The sequence below is a fragment of the Lytechinus variegatus genome, chromosome 13, assembly GCF_018143015.1.
Source record: "Lytechinus variegatus isolate NC3 chromosome 13, Lvar_3.0, whole genome shotgun sequence".
NCBI lineage: Eukaryota > Metazoa > Echinodermata > Echinoidea > Temnopleuroida > Toxopneustidae > Lytechinus > Lytechinus variegatus.
In genome coordinates this window covers 9,041,774-9,047,653 of record NC_054752.1, presented here as the reverse complement: position 1 = coordinate 9,047,653, position 5,880 = coordinate 9,041,774, and positions in this window count along the sequence as shown.

The following is a 5,880-nucleotide window of genomic DNA, read 5'->3' as shown; positions in this document are numbered from 1 at the left end:
CAGATTCAGCACATTCAAATTAGGTGAAATTGACCGGTTCGCAACTTTTACTCCAAAATGCTTCTTGAACTCAAATTCTCCCCATATTGGTCTTGTCTAGCATGAAAATAAGCATTTCTGCCAAAACAGATTTCTGCGAGCTTTAAAAATGGAAAGTGCTAACCCAAGTGTAACATTCTGTCAAAACTTGAACTTTATTGGATAGATGAGACCCAAACCCAAGATTACATGTGAAAAAATTACCAACATGTTGTATATATTTTAAATTCCAGGGCTTTTTCAAAGTGTAATTTTTTTTGATACGCACTGTATATTTTTATTCATACACGAAAACTGAAACTGTAAGGAAAGAACTGCATTTTGCTGATTTGGTAACATAATAATTAGTGTGACATGAAAGTATTGAGCAGTGAATTACTGCACATCATTCATGTGGGACTACAGCGCAGAAAGCACCATTATCGTGGGGATAAGGCTAGTACTTCTATAGTGTTTAATAATGATAATAATAATAATTATAGAGGCATATTTACCCAGGGGGCCACTTCAGTTCCGAAAACTGTTCTCCCAGCGGGCCGTGCTATTATTACCCAGGCTTTAGCACGGCTACCTTGATCGGGCGCTCGAGCATTCGAGGAATTTCTTCCTACCGGGTACCCATTCACCTCACCTGGGTCGAGTGCAGCACAATGTGAATAAATTTCTTGCTGAAGGAAATTGCGCCATGGCTTTGATTCGAACCCACGACCCTCTGTTTCAAAGTCCGAAGACTAATCCACTGGGCCATAAAGCTCCACGGTCCGTGTTGCACCATTTGGGCCTTAACAAAACGTGTAACATATTTCCGGTACCAACTTTATATTGCCGATTGACAAGAGTGTAAGAATAATTCTGATTTGCCATCTAACGCAGCTTACAGGGAGGGCAACTACTGAACTTCCTTTGCAAAAATTGGGGAGATATATTGATGACTTTGGAACTCTTTTTGGCTGGCGGAAGTTTAAGGGCTACCTTACTGTTTCAGGTGATGAATTTGATCCCGTCGGATGTCTTCGTAAATGCAGATTTATTTTTAAAATGAGATGGTCGAGGTACCCTTTCTGGTTAAATATGGAATGCCAGATATTATGTCCTATCCACTGGTAATAAAAAAGTCGACCCTCTATTTTCAGGGATTTTCATCTGTATTTTTATGATTTTTTTTAACAGTGCCATTTTAAGACGAGTCTATGGGAAATGTTATACGTGCGTGATTCCTTCCCCCTGCTTTTTTTTACAACTGTCAACAGAGGGAGACATGACCTTTTAAAGAGCGTTAAGGGATTAGACTCATTCTCTCATTGTTTTCTTGAAAATTCACTGTGCTTCTCTTTGAAATTGCAATTATTCACAACTTTGATCTGGTTTATATTTTTATTGGACTTATATATTATTTGTCTTGCTATTTACAATTTTTTTTATATACATATTTTTCTAGTTTTAAATATGATGATATTTAAAAGTGTAAATGTTAATTTATATATGTTTTTGATACTCTCAACTTTGCTTGTTTGATTTTGATGAAAATAGTTTTTAAAATGTTATAATTTCAATTAATTTTATTCTTTTTTTGAGATTGTCCAAAATATTTTTTTTCTGGCTTTATTTGTTGATTATTTGTCTATGCACTAGAATTGTGCATGATATATTGTAATCTTTTGATAATATACATGTACATTTTTACTTTGTAAATATGATAGTTTGAGTCTTCGGACTTTTGTCATGTACCATTTTCACAATAAAACCAGAATTGAATTGAACTGAATTGAATTTGTTTACAAAGGACATCGCGCAAATATCCTGGAGAAAAAATTATGACACTGACACATTGTAAGACGAAGCCCAGGTGTTACACCTATGAATATTTCTCTTAGACTCGTGTGTTCAATGACAATAATAATGAACAACATTTCAATGAAATAATCAAATTATAATGTCAGCGAACATGAATCTGAAATTGCATATCTGGGTCCCGTAACACAAAGGTTAGCGATTAATTGTACTCTTGATTTTCGCGTTTGATTGTACTTTATAGTCAATGCAATCAATCGTAGAAAAATGTTCTACGATCATTGCTAAGCTTTGTTTTACGGGCCCCTGACCATAAAATGATATATTTTGGGGAATTTCATTAACATGCAATGTGTGGAAACATCTCGTGACGAAATCTCAGTCATCGCCTGAAACAATGCAAATAACCTGGTTCTTCCGCCAGTCTAATAGCTCCAAAAGTAACGTGACATATTGCCCATTTGAGCAAATGAATTTTTAATAGTGATTACCCTTGCTAGAATCAGTGAGAGATTGTGAATCATTATGTATACACTTTTGTCAATCAGGGGAGTTTCACAATCCATATGCATGCCAACGAACAGACGCGTTTTTCACGACTGTTTCAGAAACGGATTTTGAATTCTTTTTTGTTGTGTTACATCATGGGCACTGACAAAGAGAGTGACTTTACCTTTCATTTTTGAGAGCTATGCTCCCTTTAAAATCTACGATTTTTTTTCTACTGCACTTTCTAAACCATTTGTGATTATGTTATTCCATATGCCGAGCAGACTATTTCTATTTTACTCAGGTACGTTTTACTGCTAAACTTAGACTGTATGTCCACAAAGATCACAAAACAATTTAATATCAATTTGTAAAAACTTGAAATCCTAAAGAATAATTAATTATCTATGCATCTGCTATGACAGGAGTGGAAACTGGCAATATTCTCCTTTTTTGTGGATGGGTGTTGTTCCTTTTTAAGTGCCAACCAGTTCACCCCTCCCCCTTCTAACCCCCCATGACGCCCATATACGCCCATATACGCCCCAGAATATACAAGTTTCTCCAACTAATCATGCATGTTTATTTGTCATTATCATTATTAATATGAATATTCCCCCATGCATCTGCAGTGCGTCAACCAAGCTAAAGATAACAATATCGATCCCACTTAAAGCCAATATGTGCACTGGCGTTCAGACTGGGGCGAGGGGGTGGGGGCTTGGGGATTCATGGACGACAAAAACGAAAGAAAATGGTAATAATACTAATGATATTTTTATTAAAATTACGTCACGACGAAAAAAAGGAAGGGAAAAGTGTGAAATTTGATACTATATTAATATATCAAAAATAATAAATCAATGAATTTATTTTTGTATAGAGAAACGTCTTTTTTGCTCTCTCGCTGCCTGTCTAACCCAATTCTGATTCACTTTTATCGCGCTACTGAGCCTATATATGGACGAAAAAACGAAAGAAAATGGTAATAATACTAATGATATTTTTATTAAAATTACGTCACGACGAAAAAAAGGAAGGGAAAAGAGTGAAATTCGATACTATATTAATATATCGAAAATGCTAAATCAATAAATTTATTTTTGTAGAGAGAAACGTCTTTTTTGCTCTCTCGCTGCCTGTCTGACCCGATTCTGATTCACTTTTATCGCGCTACTAAGCCTATATATCGTCATTAACATAAGTGAGATTTCCAGTGAAAAAACAAAACAGACAAGTACCATGTTTAAAGCCATGTTCAAGTCTAGCCATCAATCAATGTCATCTGATAGTGATTTGGCGTTGATATAATATGATAATGAGCTAACGCTATAGCATGATGCATATTACATGTATTAGGCATCTAACGACGGGCTGCGTGCTTGCTTGTGCGTTGGGTTCGGTTTGGCGGCAATTTATGATGAAAAAACTCATCGCATACTCGTCAATCGATCCGTTGTGAATTAAACAGGTGGAGATACGAACAAATTAGTGAAAGATAATAGTGTGTAATAAATGTATAGTATTTTCAAAGCAAACCAGGAAGGGTTAGCCAATGTGTGTAAATACTAATACGTTTTTACTATATTGTGACTTATCTTTATCGTGATAAGCGCTGCGAATTAAGGATTAACCTCTTGTGTCGAATTGGATTTAGTATATAACAGAATGATAATGAGGAAGCTTCGCCTGCGGAAATTGTTCAACTACGGTGTGTTTGCAATATTCATCATGTTCGTAGTATCGCTCTATACCGTTGGAAGAGAGATGCTACGGAGGGATGGCGTTGATGATGGGGACGCTGACATGGGTTTCGAGCATGAGCTCGACGACTTCAGAAGACAAGACACGCTGCTCGGTAACCATGGCAACGTCGAGCGACTCGTAAACAAGGCACCTCGCCACAATGCGGAGGACCTAGAAATGAAGCCGAACGTGCTCGACGAACACATGGGTCGACTTCACGAGATGCGTGCTATCAAAGACGATATGAATCCCAAGGAAGGGGGGATGGACGACCCCTTGATTGATGAACAGTTGATGTTACTTAACAATCCACCAAAAGTTGCTAAGCATGATGAATTAGTGAGAGATGTGCTGAAGGAAAAGGCAAAGTCTGGTGTCAACCCGCAGTCACCTGACAATCGACCAGGTGATGTCGTCCGTTTGAACATCACCAATGTTATGGATGCGGAAAAGCAAAGTCTTCGCAAGCATCTAGCTCCAGACCTTCTCAAACCTCCAGGAAAGAACATATCAGCTCAGGATGAGAATGGGAAAGACTCAACAGAGATTGTTATTATAATGGTTGATCACGATAAGTTTAAATCTGAAATAGGTAAATGGCAGATAACACAAATTAAAAATACGATACTCGGGGTTTTTTTTTCAGGGATCGAAAAACAATGAAAAAGCACATTTTTTATGTGCAGTGATGGATCCCCCCCCCGCGCCATGATTTTTAAGTAATCGAAACGCATGAGAGAACAAAGGCGAAAAATAGACAAATGTGACGAAATAAGTGGGATGATGTGTAACTATATACACACTGGAATACAGATGGGGCCCATGCCTCCACCTTAATTTTCAAGACCAAGAAAAAGTAAAAGAGAAAAGGGTGCAATATGATATATTTTTTTTAATAGTATGCCAAAATCTATCACAAAACCAGAGTTTTGTCTTAAAAATGTCTAAAATGTTGCTCGCTCGCGGCTTTTCAAAATGTTGCCCCATTCGCCATGTCCGACCCCCTTTTTTTTGGCTCAGTAAGCCACTTTTTACACATAACCCCTAATGTTTTTTATTTGAAGAAGAACAAAAAATTGTCACATTAAGTTCACCTTGCCCCACCCCCCCCCCCCCCCCCATAATACTCTAGAACCATTTCGTCGAGCTATGCGAGGTATTAATATCATTTAAGTATGATTACTTAGTGAATTATTTATCAACTATGGTGGAGACAGATTGTAAAAGAATTTCATATGTGATGTACGACAAAATAACGATGAATCGAATGAGGGGACTGGGGTGAAAAACACAACTCATTTTTAATATATGTGCATGCGTTTTGTTTATTACAACGGGGCGGAAGTATAACATCAAATTTAAATGATAAAAAAGGGCTTTCACCTCTAAACCCTTTGAAATCCTCTTTTCTCCCCGATCTTTTGATCTGCACTTTTCATAGCTCTCACCTCATTTACATGGAGATGCAGCAGAGCCATAATTCTCTGTCTTTTATAAGAACGGAAAACAATTAAGGCGACGCTGCACAACAGGGCTTTATTCTTTATTATATCCATTTTAACTGTAGCTCTATATAGGAGTGCCTCACTGCAACTAGATAATATTCCCAATACCATCTATACCATTTATACATAATTAATCATATTGGCTTTATTTGGTTGCCATGGCAATACGTGAATAATGGACACGCCGAAACGACCTATACACATGTATGTGCAATGCAAACAAATCTATAGGCCATTGTTAGCAAAAGGTTCGGGGAAATCATAAAGCACTAAAATGCTAGCAGACAATAATACTTAGTACACGTGAAAG